Source organism: Ictidomys tridecemlineatus, chromosome 11 (genome assembly GCF_052094955.1).
Source record: "Ictidomys tridecemlineatus isolate mIctTri1 chromosome 11, mIctTri1.hap1, whole genome shotgun sequence".
Classification (NCBI taxonomy): domain Eukaryota; kingdom Metazoa; phylum Chordata; class Mammalia; order Rodentia; family Sciuridae; genus Ictidomys; species Ictidomys tridecemlineatus.
In genome coordinates, this window is record NC_135487.1 from 74706238 (window position 1) to 74729665 (window position 23428).

Genomic DNA, 23428 nt, shown 5'->3' on the forward strand with positions numbered 1-23428 from the left:
GGGCTTTGTTTGATGGTGTTTTCTTTGGAGAGTGCTGCGCCCCTCCCCTGACTCAGGCAATGGCAAGGCCCTACTGAGGTGGATGGCGCAAGGCATCCGTCCTCTGGAGGAGCAAAGTATGTTTCTGGGAATTGGCTGATTTGTTTTTGTATTCCTTTAATAAGTATAGTTGTGACTTCTTATATGACCATTAAGTATGAAGGAAAAAACATGACTTTCCCAATTAATGCAACTACTTCTAAAGAATTGATCCGTTTGCTCTAAATGCAATGATTCCACTGTGGAGTGTAAATTGTTAATGTCTAATGAAAAACTCCCTGTATTTCTGTCAAGGAAGTTTTTGAGAAATTAAATTAAAATCTAGAGAAGAAAAATTCACCATCCATACGTCTCCTGAGACCCCCTGTTGGAGCTGGACTCCGACAGGAGAGACGAGATTGACCTGCCCATGTGGTAGATAGTAGCAGATCTCTGATGCAGGTTTGGTTCTCAGGAACCTCCCAAGAAATCCAATAATGGGGAAGGGGGATTGATCCTTCAGTCACTGCTGCCCAAGCGTCTTGGAGTATATTCACCCCCAACTGCTCAGACTCCTGGTGCATTTTAGCTGGTCATTTGAACAACCAGACACAAGGGAGAAGCCAGTCAGGCTCCCCCTTGCCCTTCTGACTGGAATCTCCCTGCGTACAGTCCACACTGTGTCAATAGGTACCTGCTGGGATACTGTGGTTGTGTGTCTTTTTTGCTTTGCTTTTCTGATCTCCTAGGTCAAAAGCACGCTTTTCAAGCACCTCCATGCAGTGAAGCCTCTGGATCAGCTAAGATTAGGTAGCATTTTTTTTTTTTTTTTTACTTCAGGTTTCTCCATACTAAGACTATGTTCCCCCTCCCCTGTGGTGAATCTGCACCCGCAGTGGGGTCAGTGGGTTGGGTCAGTGGGCCAGCTCCAATGTATTCTTTCTTCTTTGTTTATTGTACCTAAATTTCTGAGTCCCCTAAGCTGCTTTGAGTGTCCAATATTAAATTTTAGTGAAATCCCTCTTTCACACACCTCACTGAGAATCTGTACACCCTCTGCTTTGGTCCCATGCCACAGTACCTCTTGGAATGCAGTTTCTTATATTCCACCATCTTCTGTCTCTGGGGCTTATAGTTTTCATTTGTAAAATTTCCATTTTGGAGATGTCCATTTCTGGCAAGATGGCCATACTATTCTTTATTTCTTCCACTTAGTATAACTAAGACCCTGGACATTATGTTTAGAATAAACATAAGGAGATTCTGAAAAGTAGAGAGAAGGCGGCAAACCACTTAGGAACTTTGGGGCATGAGGAATCACATAGTGATGAATTTCTGGTTTTCTTTTTGTCTCGTTTATTCCAAACATGGAGCTGATGAAGCCAGCAAACCAGAAACACCAAGGGCACATACAAAACACCAACAAAAGCCTGCTTTCTCCAACAAAAGAATCAGGTTGATAATCAGAATACTAGAAGAAGTTAAAAGGGACAGAGTTGAAAAAGTAATCAAAGATAATGGATGGAAATTTCTCATATTTAGAAAAGACATAAGTTATATATCCAAGAAACCAAGCAAACCCAAGACAGATAAATCCAAAGAAATTCACACCAAAACACATCATCATCAAACTTCTGAAACCTAAAGACAAAGCAAAACAAAAAACGTTGAGCATCCAGAGAAAAATGACACATAATCTGTAGTTGAAAAACAATTTAAATAACAGCATTTCTCATGAAAAAATATGAAAGCCAGAAATAAGTGGGCTGACATTTTTAAACCACTAAAGGAAAGAACTATAAGGTGGTAATTCTGAATCCAGGGTGAAATGCCCTTAGAAACAGTTAACTGAATGCAAGATGTAGCAATTTATCTGTGAAGCTGCAGCCTCATAGTGGTGACTCCCCCTTTGTCTGCTGCAGCCCTGGTTGCCCCAGTATCCTTCACCTGAGTCCTCCATCCAGAAACTGGGCAACTTTCTAGGGAAATGTTGGTTGCCACATGCCACCTGCCTGTATTGTAACTGCAGCAGGTCTCTCTCAACATTGAAAGTATTTGCTCATTTATCACTAATGGCTTAAGAAAGGATGGGACAGAAAAATCTTAAAGATATGGATTTAGAGCCAGGAGCAGTGGCATACTCCTGTAAATCCAGTGGCTTGGGAGGCTGAGGCAGAGGAATTGCAAGTAGGAAGCCAGTGTCAGTAACAGGTGAAGTGCTAAGAAATTCAGTGAGATCCTGTCTCTAAATAAAATACAAAACAGGGCTGGGAATACGGCTCAGTGATTGAGGGCCCCTGCGTTCAATCTCCAGTATCCTCTTCTCCCAAAAGAAGATATGGATTTAGAAATCTTGACTATTTAAGTCAGAATTGGGAGTGAAAATTCTCTGAATCTGTAATATACATTGTAGTTTCAAAAATTATAATTTTCAGAATTTAAAAATATTTTATAACAAATGCTATATACAATTCTAATAACAATAATGTTCACCTATATATTACTTTTATTTTTTTATTTTATTTTATTTTATTCTATTTGTCAGTGCTAAGGATGGAACCCAGGGCCTTGCTAAGCCAGGCAAGTGCTCTAACTACTGAACTATATCCCCAGCCAATTCATGTAAAACAATTTTAATAATTCTGTTTTACTCCTTGTATTATTTGAATGGATACTACCAGACATTCACCCCAATACATCTTCCCACTTTCCATACAAACAAAGTTATAACTGGGCTTATCTTGCAAGGGACAGTGTTTATAACTTCCCTTGCAGTGAAGTATAGCCACATGGCTGGGCTTTCTGGCAATAAAATATGATGAAAGTAGAGTGTGTCACTTCTGACTAAAACATTAAGATGCATTTTCTTTCCCATCAACTAAACCCACAATGATCCAGTTTAACTAAGCAGATGACAAGAATGCCCCAGGGATGACAGTGCCACATGAGGAACAGAACATGGTCCCTAAATGAACACAGTTAGAAAGCTGCCTGCCAACCTGTAATATTCATAGCAGGCGACTATATGAAAGAGTAATAAAACTTTACCTTTTTTTTAAAAAAAAAAAACTGAATGAATGTTAGGTGTCTTTGATTTAGCAGGCTAGCCTAGTCCTTACTAATACTAACATCTAAACTCTTAGGTGACAGTAAAGGTGGGAAGAACAGCCTAAGCAACAGATTCTACAACTGCCTCATGTCCTTTCACACAGGGCACCCAAAGAGTGAACATCTGCCACTCCAAGTAGAACATCCCTTCCCCAGGCAGCTGTCAGTTGATTAGGCAGTGGGACAATGTAAATATAAGTTATCATCTGCAGTAACTTTGACCAAGGTCAACATAAGAAATAACATATATGCTTCATTCCCAGAGGCTCTCTGAAATGAAAGGTTTGAAAGTAAACATCTTAGAATACTTCACATTCTTCAACTCCTAACCTCATTCTTTGGCACAAACCCCACCCACCTTTTTCTTCCCAGTCTTTCCCAAAGCCTGGCCCAGAGGCCCAGGAGCCATTTTGAACAATTGCAGGGCCCTTACTTTAGAGTTTAATTAATGTTTCCTACATATTTTTCTCTATTATGTTATTGCTGTTAAATACAAGTCCCATTGCCAAGGACATTGAGAGGTGGCTATAAGTTTCAGCATTTTCTGTGAGAATTGATTCTTTTTGGTGAAATATGTGCGATGTTCTTGACTTACTTTATTCTTAAGGGCCAAAGACTGCTAAATATTCCATAGTCTTACCTGCTTCATCTCCCTGTTTTGTCTCACCTATACAATATCTCCTGAATTCGCCAACTTCCCATAGTCTGCTTCAAATATTTAATCTTGATATATCTCTTCCTCCATTCATAGAGTTTTCATCTCACTGCACGTGCGTGCTCTGGTGAGATGGGGCCTTCTCTCTTTTTGCACCAGGGGTGTTTTACCACTGACCCACACCCCAGTCATTTTCTATTTTTCCCCTGAGATTAGATCTTGCTTAGCTGCCCAGGCTAACCTGGAATTGGTTGTCCTCAAGCCTCAACCTTCCAGAGTCACTAGGCTCTTTTTCTTTCTTTCTTTCTTTCTTTCTTTCTTTCTCTCTCTCTCTCTCTCTTTCTTTCTTTCTTTCCTCTTTTTCTCCTTTCCTCTATTATATATCAATATCCTCCATTTGGGAATTTAGAATTGAAGTAATCATATAAAACTAAATCCTTCCTTCCTTCCTCCCTCCTTCCCTCCCTTCCTCCTCCTCCTCTTTCTCCTCCTCCTCTTCCTTCTCTCTCTCTCTCTCTCTCTCTCTCTCTCTCTCTCTCTCTCTCTCTCTCTCTCTCCCCCCCCCCTCTTTCTTTCTGGGTTTGAATCCAGGGGAGTTTTGCCACTGACTTACATCCTGAGCCCTTTTTATTTTTGACGTTCAGATAGGATCTCCCTGCGGAGGCACACAACATTGCTGAGTCTGGACTTGAACTTATGATTCTCCTACCTCAGTTTCCCAAGTTATTGGGAATACATGCACATGCCACAGCACCCAGATCATTTTTTTAAAATGATATCTCCCTCTCAAAAAAAAAATCTCCTCTCAAATCATGAAAGGACATTTCTTCCTCGTACCTTTTAATGCAATAGGATTCCTGATTAAGATGCCACTGGGTAACTCTTTGTGTTCAAATTTCTATTTCCTTGCTAAACACCTCAATGATCTGACTCTAGTTCCATATGTATCAGATATCTGGCAGCTCACAAAATATGTTTGCTCTTCTTCAGTATAACTTACTACATTTCCCAGCCCATTGTGTTTTACTGGACCAGGTTACTAATTCTTATTACATGACTAGAAGGTGTATGTCATCTTGGGGCCAAGTATGCTTTCTCCATTCTTTTTTGTAGGATCCAGGAGGTACTGGAGGTGCTAGAGGAAATGTGAGTCATTAGATAGAAGGAGGCTAGATCCTTGAATATGGAAGGCCACCTGTCAAATACCTAATTAGACTGTGATAAGTGTTAGAAATAAATTTTTATTATTTTAATCCATTGAAATTTGGGAGCAGGGCTGAAGTATGTGTGGAGGGGAGGAAACTTTGTTACTACATCGTAACTTTGCCTACCTTAATTAATACTCCAAGTCATTTTTCCTCTATTATATCTTAATATCCTCCATTTGGGAATTTAGAATCGAAGTAATCATGTAAAACTAAATCACATAAAAGATACATTTAAAAAATACTTTTTAATAAAACAAATTTAACTCTAGAATTTTCTACTATTAATTTTAGTAGGTTGCTATTCAGGTTGTAACCACAAATGTGCTCTAAGGAAAAAGAGCAAGAGATTTAGATGGTCTCAAGTAAACATTTTGAACTATAACATATAAACATATAGAAAGTACAAAAATCTTTTTTTTTAAGCTAACACCTTACCATATCCCTAAGCAAGAAATAAAATCTTCCAAAGGTAATGTTCATGGGTTAATATTGCTTGCACTGCAACTTTATATAAAATGAATTTTATAATATGTACTCCTATGTGACTGGCTTACTTTGTATGTGTACTAGAGATTGAACCCAGAGCCTTACACATACTAAGCATGTATTTTACCACTGAATTACATTCCCAGTCCCTGTCCCCTGCTTTTTGATACCCTGTATGTCTCTCTTAAAATACATTCATACCATTGTATAATACTGATTATTATAGAATAACTATATAATTATTTAATATCAGTCTGCCACCTAGAAGCACAAGGACTAAGTCTGTCTGAATTCCTTATTCACTTCTATATCCCCAGCAACTGAGTGGTACTGGAGGGTGTAAAAAAAAAAAATTACATAGTATTATTTTCTAAGAAAGGCCTAGACTCCTGCTGCTGTTTCTTAAAATAGAAGTCATTATATTGCTAGGGACAGTCCAACAGGAGTGGTGGGAACATGAAGTTAAGGGAATAATTCTAGGGAATGTGGCTCAGGCGGTATCGCGCTCGTCTGGCATGCATGCGGCCTGGGGTTCGATCCTCAGCACCACATACCAACAAAGATGTTGTGTCTGCCGAGAACTAAAAAATAAATATTAAAAATTCTCTCTCTCTCTCTCTCTCTCTCTCTCTCTCTCTCTCTCTGTCTCTTCTCTCTCTCTCTCTCTCTCTCTCTCTCTCTCTCTCTCTCTCTCTCTCTCTCTCTCTCTCTCTCCTCTCTCACTCTCTCTTAAAAAAAAAAAGAAATAATTCTATAAACCAAGCCTATTCTGCTGACCCCCACATGCATTTGCCTTTGAAAAGCAATTTACCTGCAGCCCTGCCTGGCTTAAGTGAACAAGATACGTTACATTTCTCAGCAAACTACTTGTTATCTGAAGGAGAAATATAGGCCCCAGATAATTATGATAAGAGAAACACATTTTACCCTGAAGGGGGAACTTTTGTGACCCTTTCACAGACCAAATCCTGAAATTCAGGGAGATAAGGATAATTCCTCCTAAGGATAATAAAATCTGTAAGAACAAATTCAAATCAGAACTGGTCAGTAACAACCAAAGGGACCTAGAATTGTCACGGCAGTGGGGGCTTGAAAGTCTGATCCAACCTACAGTCAAAAGTCAAGAAGTGGACCTAGAGGTATACTCTCTGGAAAATTCCCTGAGACCCCAATGAAACTGAAGGACAGGAGAGGTACACTTCTCTCTCTCTGAGAGGACCCAATCTCTTCTTTGTCAGGGTTTCCTTTTCCCTTTTCATATCCCTTCAAATAAACTCAGGGCAGTTACTCTAAGCAACACGTCTGAAATCTTTCCAATTTGATCACAAGAACCAAGGTTTGAAGGGAGTGCTATCTCAGTTTCCTAGAAGACCCCAGGTTTTAACATTGCCAACACTTTGCTTCAGAAAAAAAAATCTATTTAAATGTTGTCTGCTTCTTTTATTCTCTGGATTATTAATATACTTTATCAGATTTCTTAGGCTGGGGGGGGCTACCTTCATGGCCCCCCCAGGCAAGATTGACTCAATCAAAAGACTCAGTGTGCTGTTTAAGTTTCTAAACTGGAGAAGCTGTGTTGCTGGCAAGCTCTGCAAGTCAGTGTTGTGCTAGAATTTGGCACCCCCCTTTGGATTACATTCATGGCATTGCTGCTTTATCTCTGTACTCTATAATTTCTGTAACCCTGCTCTAGGTCCAGTTTCTCTCATGATGTGTTCACTGCCATGATGTGTTCTGCTCTTGCTCTCAAGGCTGCATTTTCTCTTTGGCCACCTGCCCTCCAAGGACAGCTGGAAGGCCACCCTGACTGCCCCATAAATCTCCTCCTTATCTGCCTGGTCATGCTGACCACCCTGGCTATGGGAGCCACACACTGTCACAGCTCTCTGACCCAACTTCAGAGACAACAAAAGAAATAACCTATGTATGTGTAATAAGAATACATTCTGTCGTCGTTTATTAAAAAAAAATCAATTAAAAGAAAGGAAAAAAAAGAGATAAGAAATAGCCTAAGATTTGGAATTAGGATACCAGAATAAACAGCTGTTTGCTTCCTGGGTGACCTTGAACATGTCATTCAACGTCTCTTCACCTCAGGTATATTATATCTGCCCTCCCTACCTCAGAGATGTTTTTAGGACCAAATAACATGATGTATCATGCTAGAGCTATGGTAAGTATAAATGAATATTAGTTATAATTAACTAAAGTTTGTTATATATAATTAACCACTTCAACCACCATAATATTTGCATGATGGGAAAGACTATCCATACATTGTGATTTCTAACAAGAAAGACATCCTTCTTCACCCTGTCCTATTCCTTTTTAAGAAATAAACAAAATGACTATTTTCTTCTTTGACTTAAAAATCTCCCTTACATTGTAGCTTTGACTGCATAGTAAAATATCTTAGTACTTTTTGAACCTTTTTAATTTTTAGTACTTGTCTCTGTTTTATACAAACTTGCCTTGATAAAAATGATAGTTCTTCTTTTTTAAATATCCCTTACTTTGGGTTTAAAATTTTTTTAAGTTATTATTTTATTTTGTGGTGCCAGATTGAACCCTGGATTCTCATGTGCCAGGCATGTGCTGTACCACTGAGATACAACACCAGTACAAAAGTAATAGTTTTCAAGTAATGAAAGTAAACAAGTTTTAAGTTGGTCTTCTAAATATCCAAAACTATTGCCCTTATAGTGTGACATAATGATTCCCACCTTTCTAATGAACTTTAATTATCTCTCCCCTTTTATAGATCACCCAATCCTATTGATTCTTTTCACTAGCTCTCAGTTCTTCTCCTTCCCCTGTATTGCTGTTATATTATTCAAATACTTTTCACCCTTAATAGTGACCATTATAATTCCTTCCTAACTTGCTTAACTGCCTTCATTTGCTGCCTTCCAATTCTTCCTTCTTACTGCCATCAGGAGTCATCAAACTGTGCCTCGTGGGTAAAAGCCAGCCCATAAATTTTCACTGAAACATAGCCACATGCATTCATTTACACATTGTCTGTGGCTGCTTTGGTGTTACTGAAGAACTGAGGAGTTTGTGAGAGACCATATGGTCTGCATAGTAGGTTAAATCATGCCCTCATTCCCAGAGATAAATTCATCTCCAAGTCCCTGGGGCCTTAAAGCATTGCTTTAGTTGGGCCGGGGGAAGGTTTTTGCAGATATAATTACCCTAAGGATCTCAAGATGAGATCATCTTGGATAGCCCAGGTGTGCACTAAATTCAATAAGAAATGCACAGAGAAGAAAACAAGGAGCCAAGGGCAATGCAAAGATAAAGACAAAGAAAGATTGGAGTAACGTGGCCACAAGCCAAGGAAGCCAAGGAACACCTGGAAGACACAAGGAACAGCATCTTTCCTAGAGCTTTGGGGGGCCACACAAGCCTGCCAACACCTTGACTTTGTTCCTCTTGCCTTCAGATGTGAGAGAGAATAAATTTCATTTGTTTTAAGCCACAATGGATGTGGTCATTTTTTAATTGGAGGCTTAGGCATCTAATATAGCATACAATTCTGAAATATTGATTACTTGGCTCTTTAGGACAAAGATTTTTTTTTCTAACATTAGAGCATTATTTGCTAGAATACAAATCTTCTTTTCATTCACTTATTTTGGGGAAAAAGCCAAACTCATTAGAATAACATATGAAGAACTTCTTAACTGATTCCTGCCTACTTCCCCAGCTATATATTAGCTACTTTTTCTTCCTTTTTTTCTTTGTTTGTTTTAACTACACTTGTCATTTTGAGTAGTTCTAGATCTACAGAAAAATTGCAAAGATGGTTCAGTGTTCCTGCATAGGTTGAATCTAGTTTTCCCTTATTGACATTTTACATTAATATGATACATTTAGTTAACAAACCAATATTGATACATTACTATAAACAAAGTCCATATTTTTTCATAGTTCCTTAGTTTTTATCTGTTTTCTGCCCCAGGATCTCAGTCAGGATTCTACATTACATTTAGTCATCATAGCAACTTGCTTTTTATTGCTTTCTTTTTTATTTTACCTTTCCTATTTTCCTTATTTGTTTCTGCTCTGTGTTCAACACTGGAAATACAAACAAGCATCAAGGCTTTCCTTGGTGGAGTTCACACGAGCCAGTAAAACTGAAAATTAAAAAATTAACTAATTAAGTTTATATGAATGTTACTAAACTTGTGTGTGTGTTTCCTTTCATTAATTAGTTAATATAGTTAAGGTACATGCTAATGACATGACAGTGACAGTTTATACAGAAGACAGTTTATACAGAGCCATAGTAAGAAGTAACTTCACTTGATTTATTTTTTTAAAGTTTATTTTTAATGGCAGTGAAAGTGGCAGCGGAAACACTCCACTCGGGAAGGTACTACAATGGTGAGGATAGAGATGATAGTGGCTTAGATCGATCGAGGACAGTGGAGATGGAATTCAATAAAGTGGCCATATTCTGGAGATATTCTTAAGACAGAAACAAGAGGACTTAATAAATGTAGATGAGGAAGATTAGGGACAAAGTGGAATGAACCACCACTTCTCAGTATAGATCATCTATCACCAGCCACACAAACACTGTTACTATCATACTCCCCATGAGAGCAAGGGTCCAAACTTTAATCTTCACAAACCCTCTGGCTAAATGTCCTTTTCTCCCAGGCTGGTAAATAATTTGTCTTCAATATTCTGTTCTTTTCAATATTCCTTACTGCCTCGAGAAGTTTTTCTCCACAATGCTTCTGTATCCCTGTCTCCATTCCTGGACTAAGGGGTCTTCCTCCTGTGTCCCCACAGTAGCCTACATAACTCTGTGCTACATATTGCTGTACTGTTATCATTTGTTTAAATATCTGTTTCATGAAGCATGTGTCATATTCATAGTACAGACTCTGACCCAGAGAAGAATAAGTAAATTTTAATAGATCACTTCTTTCCTCTAATCCATAAAACTGAAAAAACAATATTACTTATAATTTATGTATATAAGAAAGTCCTTACCAAAACAATCACTGGTAAATCTGAAATATAACTAATGTCACAATGTTTTTTCATAGCTTTCTACATTTAAAGTAAAGCCATATTATTTATCAAGTTGTTTCCATCTTCATTTTTAAATTCAATTAGTCTTTTGTTTCAAAACCATAGCCTCCATTTCTCTGACCCCACTACTTCCAGGTCCCTGGATCCCCAAATACACCCTTCTATGCAGAGACAGGGGATATTAAACTGTCAGGCCCAAATTCGTGAAAGTCAAAGAACTAAAGATCTAAAGTTTGGTTAATTGGAGGTTTATATGAACATCACTTAAGATGTGTGTGTGTGTGTGTTTCAATTCCTTTTCTTTTAGAATACTATGTCAACAAAATAGACTATGGTTACGTAGCTTATTAATTAACTAGATGAAGAATTTTTAATTTTTTTCTTTTTAAATGTTTTATTTGTTCTTTTTAATTATACATGACAGTAGAATATATTTTGACATAGCACACATACATGCAGTATAAATTACAATTCTTGTGGTTGAACATGATGTGGAGTTACACTGGTTGTGAATTCATATATGAACATAGGAAAGTTATGTCTGATGTATTCTTCTGTCTTTCCCATCCCCATTCCCCACTGTCCAATTGGTGAACTTCCACCCCTCCATTCCTACCTGCTTCCTATTGTGAGTCAGCATCTGCCAAGACTATAATCCCAGCAGCTTGGGAGGCTGAGGCAGGAGGATCACAAGTTCAAAGTCAGCCTCAGCAATTTAGTGAGACTCTGTCTCAACATTTTAAAAAGTCTGGGAATGTGATTTAGTGGTTAAGTGCCCCTGGGTTCAATTTCTGGTACCAAAAAAAAAAAGTGAAATTAAAGTTTTATTTTGAGCTAGGGTCTTGGTTAGTTGTCCAGGCTGGCCTTGAATTTGCAATTCTTTTGCCTCAGCTTCCCAAGGAACTGGGATTGTAGGTGTGCACCACAATGCCTGGATGGTGTCAAAAAATTATGACTTTTCAGGCCACAAAAACTCAAAGTTGGTCACTAAAGCTAGACAGACTAATTATTTTGCTGTTTATTACTATTCTGTGCAGGAAATTTGGTAGTTTGAGCTAACAATGCCAATTTTGACATCAATTCTTAGAAAGTAGGATCCAAGTCTGTTGAACATATTCTGTTTTACAATTTGAATATTGATATATGCATATATAAATATTTTAAAAGTAATATTATTGGAAGCTATCAAAAGTTCCTTCTGGGAATACAGGTTTTTCCTCTAACATCATCAAAGATAGATAGGATAGTCAGATGGACCATATTCAATTGAACATATTCAACTGAAAGTTCTGTTCTGAATAATCAATCACAATTAAAAAACTTTGACCTCTGACTCTGCTGTATTTTAACTTGAAGATTTATCCCTTATCTTTGAGGTAGTGATACTTTATTTCTATAAAAATAATACCTTGTTCTCATTGATTGAATGGCTACAGTATGAACCCCACTTTGGGTAAACTTCCAGCTGCCACCACCATCTAAAGCTTAGAGTGGAAGTCTTTTATTAATATTTCATACAGATCAGGGCATGGTAGTGCATGCCTGTCTATAATCCCAGGGGTTTGGGAGGCTGAAGCAGGAGGATCTTGAGTTCAAAGCCAGCCTTAGCAACAGTGAGGTGCTAAGCAACTAAGTGAGACTCTGTCTCTAAATAAAATACAAAATAGGACTGGGTATATTGCTCAATGGTTGAGTGCCCCTGAGTTCAATCCCAGGTACCCCACCACCAAAAGAGAAAAAAAAAACATGGACTCTTGGACTAAACTAATCACTGGGTGGACTTATCGTTCAATGGTAAAGCACTTGCCTAGACTAAACCAACCATGTCCAAGCCAATTCAATAAAAAGCAGTTGAGATTCTGTTTAAAAATAATCATGGCAAAATAATTCACAATATCTCTAGTGATAATCACTAATAGAAAAAGGAGGAGGAAGAAAAATAGGAGGAAATAAAAGAGGTGAATGAGAGGAGGAGAAAAGTCCATAAAGAAACCTTGAAAATAATGGCTTTTCTTATGAAAACATTTTCCTTCTCTTGTCAAGATTTGAGCAGATGGGGACAGTGGAATGTCTGGGGAACTCCAACCACTTAAATTTACTTAGTGCCACCATGGTACCCACATTGCATCCCTCTTATAAATTTGGCTCTGGCTAAGACATGGACAACAGCCAAGTCCTTTCCCCCTTTTCCCTAAAAATGATAACAGTCTAAAATCTGCTGAATATTCACAAAATAAATATAAAAAGTTTCAGAAAGTATCCAGAGAACTTCATTAATATGAAGTGGAAATATTTTGGTTATTAATTTTAGAAACACAAAATTAAGGCCATGTGCCTAAGGCTATGAGTTGCTATGCAGAATCTATTCTCTCCTTCTTTCTTCAGTTATGAAAATTCTGAATTTTAGTTGCTCAGAATAAAATCTCTACTTCCCACTCTCTTACATCTAAATACAGCCATCTGACTATCCTCTGGTCGGTGGTATTTGAACAGAAGAAAGTATGCACCTCTTGGTCTACCCTTAAGGGGAAGGGTTATTCTCTTCACTGGTTTTATATCCCCTTTGAAGTGTTGAATCACTTGGGGCAACATGTGCATGAGAAATACCTTGTGGCAACAGGATAGAAAAAAATCTAGGTGCCTGAATAGCCTCTTGGAGTAAAACTGCCCCTGTGTCCCTGTACGACCAACCACCAAACTGTTACACAAGAAGAAATAAAGAAATAAACATCTGTCTTCAATTTAAAATGTTGAAGTTTGAGTTCAAAGCCAGCCTTAGCAACAGCAAGGAGCTAAGCAACTCAATGAGACCTTGTCTTGTGGTTGGAGTGTTGTTTTCATAAGAAAGGTCATTATTTTCAAGGTTCCTTTAAGGACTTTTCTCCTCCTCTCATTCACCTATTTTATTTCCTCCTCTTTTTCTTCCTTCCCCTTTTTCTTATTACATTAGTGATGATAACTAGAGATGTTGTGAATTATCCTGCCATGATTGTTTTTAAACAGAATCTCAACTGTTTTTGATTGAATTGGCTTGGCCATGGTTGGTTTAGGTTGTTAATGTGGGTCTTTATCTTGTTGCTGAATTTATAATTTAACAAACATAGGCCTGTATACCAACAAGTTATATAGATGAAGAATAACAAAAATACCCCAATGCTAGAGGGAAAAAAAATTTAATCTTGTATAAAAGTCCAAAGTCCAAAGCAATCAGTAAATAGAGTGATTCTGCCTAAAGCAAGGACAGAAGCAGTTAACAGGGACAGGATTCCATCCTGTCGGTCTCCCTTCCCATACTTTTAAGGATTATTCATGGGTGGGGAATTCCTTGGAGTCTTCCAATCAACCACACGTTTCATAATGATGTGTTGGTACATTACTATCATTATTTAGTAAAATAAAGAAATCAATGATACTACTTGTCCAATTGATTCAATTTGAAATTAAAAACAAACAAAGTGGCATCTTTAATGCTACAGCATTTTTCTTTTCTTTTTTCATTTTTTCCCTAACAATAGTATAATAGGATGATACTGGAAATAGAACTTCAAGGATGCAAAGGAATAAACAGGGTCCAAGTTTTCTGTGTGTCTGTAGCCCTTTAATCAAAGTGTTCCTAGATCAGGAGAAGACTGGGATAGGCTAAAACAGCTTCAGGGAACTAGTTACTTTGACACACTAAACCACAGTCCTCAAGCAAAATCTGTTTTAACAATAGCCACAGAGTCCTTTCTAAAGTATTGCCTCATCTTTAATATTTTAAGCCCAATGCCTTAAGTGATAAACCTGTTATTTTCCTCTCTCTAGATGATTACTGCTTTGATGGGTTGCTTTATGTCTCAGGGTTTCAGTGCATGGTCTGCTGGGTATGGCAAAAACATTTCATATTTGCCTGCTGAGATTTCTGTACACTTCTGACAAGCTCTTGGATTTAGATTCTTGCTCAGTGTGCTTCTTTGTTCTATCTTAGGGTTTAAAATAATTTTCTTATAAATCTCCAAACTTTTTTCTTATTGGAAGCGAATGAAAAACAAGTAGAAATCTTATAGTTTATTTCTGACTTAAATAGTACAATAGAAGATCTTTTGAAATCCATAATCTTTGTGACTGAAAAGTTCATAGATTTCATGGTTTCTTACAAAGAGAAGTTCAGTAGACCAATTTATAGTATGGAAAAAAGTATAATTTGTAATAGTGTTTTCCAAGATTTGCTCATAGTAAATGCTTAAGAAGTCATACTAATTACTTTCTTTTGAGACCATTAGGAGATTCTTCTTTCTCTTACCTACAATATTATTATTATGCCAATTATTAACTCACAGGCTTAGAATGAGTATCTGATTTTTTAATTTACTATTTTCTGAAAATTGGACTTTCAAAGTCATCATTGTGCTTATTATTTGAAGAAAAGTTATGGAGAGAAGCATAGGGTTTGGCTAGGAGCAGGATCTTTGGCATTACCCAAACCTGTGTTGGAGACCTACATTGTGTGCAGTACTGGGGATTGAACCCAGGGCCTTGTATGTGTTAGGCAAGCTCTGTACCACTGAGTTATGTCCCCAGCCCTGGAGCTCCACATTAAAGCCAAATGTACCTGGATGAGTCACTGAACTTCTCTATACCCCAGTTTCCTCACTTATTAAATGGAACAGATGATAACAACCTCAAAAGTGTTGAAGAAATAAGATTTTGCATATAGAGCCTGGCATAGTAACTTACATTATGAAAACTTACTAATGAACATTATTGATGTCATTATTATGAACTGTCAGAGGAGAAAACAAAAATATAAATTTTAATATATTTACAAAAATATTTTTTTTGTACTTACCTATACTAAATTTAGTTGTTCATGCTATGAAGAAGATGGTAGAACTGTTATTTTCTGAAGAATGTAATGAGGCAACAGATTTTATCCGTTTTTCTCTGAGCTCCTTGGTTAACATCAGCCCAGCCCATCATTGCCCTAAAATCTCCTCTAGGTTTCTTCTGGAATTAGGATGGCTTAATTCAATCCTAATTTTACTTACAAAAGATACAACTTATATTAACTGCATTATTTAAGATTTTAAAATCTTATATACAAGTAAGAAATTATAAAATATAATGATTAGTATGATTAATAATTAGTTAATGATTGATTTTTTTTAATTTTTCCATATATTTGTTGTTCCCTTTTTCCTCTTTTCTGCCTTATTTTATTAATTGAACATTTGGTATTATTATAATTTTAGGAATTCCTTCAAAGTTTAGAATGTATATTGTTAACATATTGTTATATGTCATGAGGTCTACCTTCAGGTGATATTTTGCCAACTCAAATATAAGAAACTTCATGTAATAACTGATTAGAACTAATTAAAAAATGAAAAAGATACTATCACTAACAATTGCATGGACATTAAAGTATAATAAGGGAATATTATGACTGACAAAAAAATCAAATATGAGAAACTTATAGTACTATTTTTCCATCTCTTCTCTCACAGCCATTGTGTTTGTTCAGTGATCATTTTACTTTTATCTATCTTATAATCCCCATAATAATGCTTATTATTTTTGTATAAATAGTAAATTATCTTTTATAGAGAAATAAATAATAAGTGAAAAAAAAGTTACCCATGTAGATACCATTTCTGTAGCTCATCATTACTTAGTGTAGATCCGTGTTTTCAGTGTAGAATAATTTTCCTTCCGTCTTTCTGAAAGACTTTATTTAGCATTTCTCACAGTGAAGGTCTGTTGGTGATGACTTCTTTCAGCCCTTGCGTATGTTGTAAAGTGTTTATCTGCCTTCAATTTTTAAAAGTTCATACCCAGCATAGACTGGATATGGGATTTAAGCTGATGCCCACTTTAGTACTTTAAATATGTTGCTACACCATCCTTGTTTGCATTGTTTCCAGTGGAAAAAGTGGTATCATTCTAATCTTTGTTCCTCTGTACATATGGTGGCTTTTCTTTCTTCTGGCTGCCTTTATTATTTTTCTCTTCATCACTAGAATTAAACAGTGTAAGTTTCTTTATTTTTCTTGTGCTTTGGTATCATTGAGTCCTGACTCTGTAGGCTTATATTTTTTCATCAAGTTTAAACTCTTTTTGGCTTTTATTTCCTCAAGTACTTTTACCTCCTTTCCTTCTTTCTCCTCTTCCTCCTCCACCTCCTTTTATTATGTGTATTTGGCTGCTTGTTTCTCTTTCAAAAAATTTTTTCCATTGTCTGATTTTAGCTTGTTTCTATTACTATCTTTGAATTAACTAAATTTTTTTTCTGACTATATTTTGGAACCGGAGATTGAACCCAGGGGCACTCTACCACTGAGGTATATTCCTAGCCCTTTTTATTTTGGAACAGAATCTCCCTATGTTTCCCCATCTAAAGGTAAGAATCGTTCCTTATGTGATGTGCTTATTAGTACTCGGCTGAGCACTTGAGAGGACTGCGATTTCTGGAGTTCTTTCTGTCTTTGTATCTCTCTCCTCTCTGAAACTCTTTCCAGTGAACTTCAGCTGACTTGGTCTCCTTGGACTCTCAGCAATTAACTCAGAGATTCTTTTAGATTCCATCTGGATTCTCACTTCCTGTTCCATGATCTAGAAACCTCTCATGGGGTATCCCTGCCCTGAACGGTGCATGAATGGTGCATCAAGAAAAAAAAAATAGATTGATGCGTACATAATACAGATAGACTGAAATTTCATTCCCTAGGTGGGCATCTTCCTAGCACATATCATAATAACCGGTTCTGCAACTGCACAAGCAAGGAGAAGGTAACTGGATAGAGGCAGAGAGAAGTGATTGTTTTTGCACAGCAAAAACACCGTTTCCCATGGGTCAAATATCAAGAGAGTAGGACTTAAGCCCTGTTGGTGTCCTGGCTAGATGGGCCTTCTACTGGTTAACATGACCCCAGCACCAAGAGGCAATGGAGTGCGCCACACATGAGGGTGTCAAGGAAGTGGTTCCTCTAGAGAACCATGTAAGTGTCCCCACAAAAACTAGCAGTTGGTTAACTGACACAGAGAGGGTACAAATGCCTGGTTAACATTTACCACAATTTCAATAATAGGCTCAACTAAGTAAAAAGACTTATGCCTTTTCTCTTTCATTTCTCCTCCCTGTCTTCAAGCTTCAGAGAACTTAAAGAGTGAGAGGGAGAAAAAGCAATGAGACAAAATAATGATAATAATAATAATAATAATAATAATAATAATAATAATTAGCTCTCCTTTTTTAGCTCTTGAGCCATAATCAAGCCAGGATAGAGGAAGGAAAAAAGATGAGATTAGAGTTCTAAATCAATTACAGTGTTTGCTAACTGAAGGAGACAAGGAAGTTATGGATCTGCTTAAGATTCTGCTGAGAGAGCAATGATTGAAGAAAAATAAAACCACTTCATGTTTATATACCAGTGAGTTCAAATTCCTAGATGAATAATTTGCATTTCTATTTCCAGAATAGAGTTCATAGTATATAACAATGATTTTGACAAAGTCAATTAATAAGCCTTGATTATTTGTAAGCCTTAATTATTTGGAATTTCACTTTTTAGTTGATATGTGTAAATAATTCAAGTTAAAAATCTGTTTGGACTAAAACAGCCATTAGGAAGAAAACTGAGTACTCCAACATTCAGTTTGATCAAAGAAACTCAACCATATGAAATAAACTCTTGAATATAAAATAGTTATTTAATTTTCTTTTACTATCAATTCAGTCATTTTGTGTATGTGTTTTTGTGTGTGTATTTGTGCTGAAGTTCTCCCTTTCTCTACATTAGGCAAAAAAACATGCTTTTACAAAATACTGTCTATAGCTAAGGTGATATCTTTACATGATAGTTCTTTGTTGTAAAAAGTAGGTGATCTACTCAAAAGAACTCTGACCTTCATTTATCATCCATCATAGGTAATCTATAGGGAATTTATACTGTCAAATGTCATTGGTAGGTCTCCTTACCACTAGATGGCCGGATCGTCTTTTAAAAAAGGAACCAAGTGGATGGCGCATGCCTGTAATCCAAGTGGCTCAGGAGGCTGAGGCCGGAGGACCCTGAATTCAGAGCCAGCCTCAGCAAAAGTGAGGCACTAAGCAACTCACTGAGATAGATCCTGTCTCTAAATAAAAATACAAAATAGGGCTGGGAATGTCTCACTGATTGAGTGCCCCTAAATTCAAACCCTGGTAACCCCTTCTAAAAAGAGAAATTTAATATTAGTGATTTTAACATTAATTGCCCCCAAAGTAGGGCAAATAAGTGTGTGGAACTGAAATATTTTCATTGCAACAAATAATCTTCAATTAACTTTTCCTGGTATTTATATATATATATATATATTTTTTTTTAATATTTATGTTTTAGTTATCGGCAGACACAACATCTTTGTTTGTATGTGGTGCTGAGGATCGAACCCGGGCCGCGCACATGCCAGATGGGCGCGCTACCGCTTGAGCCACATCCCCAGCCCAATACAAATATATTTTAATTAATATCTCTTCATTTTATGTTTTCCCCATCTGCTATATTCTATTTGTTACTATTATCTTTAATTTTTTTCAGAATATCTTACTCTGGTAATGATTAGGAATAAGCTAATTCCCATTATCATAAAAGATATATATCTTTTCCAGACCGTGTATAGTTTCATCATCAGAAAGATACTCATTATGTTTCAAGACTTCTATTAGGAGAAAAAAAAATGAGGCTTCAGGGTTAAAAAGAAAAAGACTGTTTTGTTTTTTTTTTCATAAAATCCTTTGGCGTTAATAAAGCATTAAAATTCTTTAATAAGTACTTTATATAGAATTTCCTTTTCTTTGCATTCATAGAACTTGCTATTATTCCAGACCTATACACTAATTCTGTGGCTTATTCTGAAGCCTCAGATCCCTACTACCCTCATGAGTACTACTTGCCTTTAGGTTATTTCCCTGCTCATTCATACCTTGACTATAGGATGAAAAAGGAAAACACAAGCTCTCTCCTTTTAGAAACATGCTTCTGGAATTTAAATGCCTGGTGCTGCAATAACCCAAATGTTTTATTTGGAGAGGAAGTAGATAGGAAAGAAATTAAAGATGAGATATGTCAGGCACAGTTTACTATTTCAAGCCCCACAGGCATAACATGGTTAAGACTACTTCTGGTTTTTAAAAGCAGATATGTAACATCTCTTGTCCAGGTTCTTGGAACTTCCATCCATTCATATTTGTGAGCAGGATTAGAACTTCCTGACCTTTGATATTTTCCATTATAATTCCCTGTAGTGAACCCAGACAGGAAGTATTCTATGCACACAGACAATGTACATGTTTCTATAAAACCTTCGTTTTACCACATATTCTTGTGCTTATGTAACTTCCTAAAAAGAAAATATAAAATTAAGGGTACCTTAGTTGCATTCACAAAACAAAGTCTAGACTTACCAAAATATTTACAACTAATCTAGCAATTACAGGTTAAGAAGGGTATAATAACAATTGCCTTTCAGGGTTATTACATGATATTTTCATTGTTCATGTTAAGTATGGGTAATGTACTGTATTTTTAAATGTACTTTTTCACCACCTACAGCTTCATTCTTTTAAATGAGGCTTAGATTCTGTTTAAATCGCTTAATGTTAGTTTACATGGCTGCCCTTCAACTAAAGGCTTTTTTTTTTATTTACTCCATTAAGAAGCTTTGTCTCAATCTGCCATGTACAAATACCATTTTTTTCTTTCTTCCTTTCTCAAGCTTTTAAAGTAAGTCTAGTTTCCTCAAATTCTTTTTAAATGGCATTTTACAACTTTTTACTTTACCACACAGAGATTATCTCATCTAGAAACATTTCTTTTTCTTTTAACCTTCCATATTAAAATATATTTACACATCTTCAATCTTTTAATATCTCTTTTTTAGCCGTTAACCCTTTTTATAAATTCACATTTTGAAACAACTCATAAAATTTCTGATTAGACAAATTACTCCACTTTAATAAGATGAAATACTTTCATGTTTTTTTATGGTACTATAATACTATGATTGAAACCCAACTGAAACTTCTTATACTCTATGTATATAAATTACACATGATAGAATCTTAACACTTAGTAATCTTGTTTCAGCAAAGACACAGACCAAAGCAATATTAAACTTTTTTCTATTTCCCAATTTATGAAAACACACATAATGTTTAAATATATTACCTTATGGAACTTAGTAAGTAAAGAGTACTTGATTTTATATTTAGTGGTTGATGTTTCAACACTTTAGCTTTGTAAATTAATCAGATCTTTGTAGAAACCAAGATCTTAGACAAGTGTAGTAAACAGAACTAGCCATCTCTTTCTTGTTGAAGAAAAATCCTTCTACAGGATACCATGATGGTCCCATTGATATATTTAACAACTTCTCTTTAAAAAGCCATGGGCTACATTTTTGTATCGTATCAACATATGTCCTTACTGTTCTTGGTCTTACTGGAGTGCCTCCTTCCTCTAACAATTTCTCTTCCTGGAAGGCGAATAACTTCAAACCTTGAGTCAACCATTTTCCCTAGTTTGCCTGAGAAAGTTCTAGGAACAGGCAACTTGAAATAAAAACAAAATAAATCAAAACAAGAACACATTGTTTTTTGAAATGGTCACCCATTTTTTCCGCTCTTCTCAGGGGCAAGCAATTTCACTTACCTTCTCTTCAGATGTTCCCCTCACTGGGCCGCCAAATGCCGCAGTCTGGCTGGGCACAAAATCACGAGCCACTCACACTTTGTAGATTCAAACAGCAATTCTTTATTCCCGAACTCACACCGGCACCCTACAAGCACGTTCTGGGGAAATCCACCTCAGAGACCAGAAAGCCATCCCAAAACAAGGCAATCAACCCCTCCCTCTACCTTTGTGCCAAAGCTGGCCTCACTGTCTTTACTTCTACATAGACAACAGCTGCCAAATTAGCACCATCTATTTTCACAGAAAGATTTCAAACTCAGAACCCCTCTCCTCCTTTGTACATTTTATTTCAGCAAAGGTCCAACAAAAAGAGAGAGAGAGAGAGAACACTAGCTTGCAAACTTCTTCCAAATGAGTACAATAAAATCTTTTGATCACCTCATTCTTTGACTCAAAAATCTTCTATGATTCTTTAGTTTGCTATTCCAGGCTTTTCAGAGTCAGGCTCCAAACTACTTTTCCAACATTCTCTCACTAATTTCTTACATGAAGATTCTAATCCATGCATATTCCCTGAATGCTTTGCACAGAATTGTATTGTGGGACTATTTTTATAACTGTCATGTGGTGGCTCCACACGTACTTTTTGCTTATACAACTAAATGTATGGTAAATTTTGGTCTGGCTAAATTTGATTTGTGACTCTTAACAATTTTCAATATAGAGCTAACTGTATGTGATATGTGAGAAATTATACTGAATCTATTCTGATCTATGCCATACCCTCTTTTGTTTTTTAACCCAAAATTCTGGCAATAGTGTGTTTCCTATTTATCTCCTTTCCTAAAAATAGAGTGCAGAATAGGAAAGAAAAACATTCTAGCTATTTGCATATGCTGGTTGTTTGAATTCCAAAGAAAACAAAGTTTACTGTATTCCTAAATCCATTCTTTACTAGATGCCAGTGACTTGGGCTGTGTTTAGAAGCCAGCTGTTATTTTTTGCCTCTAGGATCTTTTGTTTTCTGGACAATATTGTTGCTTTTCAAACTCTTTATCACCCTTAGCCAAGTAAAATGAGACAAAGACTGCTTTGTATGCTATAAGAACATTCACTTCAAGTTAAATTCTTTAGTGTCTGGTCTCACATTATTTTGTGTCAACAAATACAAAATACTTTGACCTTCATTCATATTTGCCTTTTGGAAGGACATAATGGATTACAAATCCTAAAAAAAAGATCCAAGCATAAACATATTTTTGTCAGTGTGTAGAGATGCTCTATTGTCAAGAGAAATCTTACCATTAAAGATTGTTGTAGCTCACCACAAAACCAAGATTTAGTGTAGCTATTAATAAATGTTTGTTAAATGAATGAATGAAAGAGAGTTATGTTTTTAGTCAATGACCGATACATTAAGTGGAGTTACAGATAGGTCAATTTTAGTTTTATAAGTGATTAATGAAAATATAATATCTTGTAGTATTAACTAGACTTATCCTTTTTATTCATTCTATAAGTGTTTTTCACCCTGTTTCTCTTCTCTAAAAATGAAAGCTGTATTTCAGAAATTTTGGTTTTAAGAATTTTCAACATTTACATTACCTTGTAAATTTTTTTAAATTATTTTTATTTATTTATTTATTTTAGTTTTTGGCGGACACAACATCTTTATTTGTATGTGGTGCTGAGGATGGAATCCAGCAACACGCGCATGCCAGGCGAGCGCACTACCGCTTGAGCCACATCCCCAGCCCCTTACCTTGTAAATTTTTAAAGCTCATTTATTTCTATGCTGAATCTTTAAATGTCTTTATTGTTTTATTCAACTTTATAACCATTACATATGAAAATTGGGATTGGAGCCAGAAAGAGACCAATGTCATCTCAACCTGAGTTTCTAACACTGATGCTATGAGAATTTTTGGATGAAAATATCCCAGGATGGTTTTATAGTAATGAAGAACTGTCTGAAAAAGAGGCTCTCAATTCTTGCCCTTATAGAAATCATAATCAAAGTCTCTTTAAAGGTCATTTAAATTTTAGAAGAAAATTTCTATTATATATAAAGTTCATTGATGAAATCTGTGATTCCAATAAGTTTTTTACTTGAAATATTATTGCCAATTATGTTAAATTTATGATATTTAAAGCATTTATTCAGAGTTCTTTATGTCAAATACTGTATTAGTGCTTTTATGTGAATCATCTCATTTAATTCTCACAATAGTCCTTTTTGTGCCTATTACACA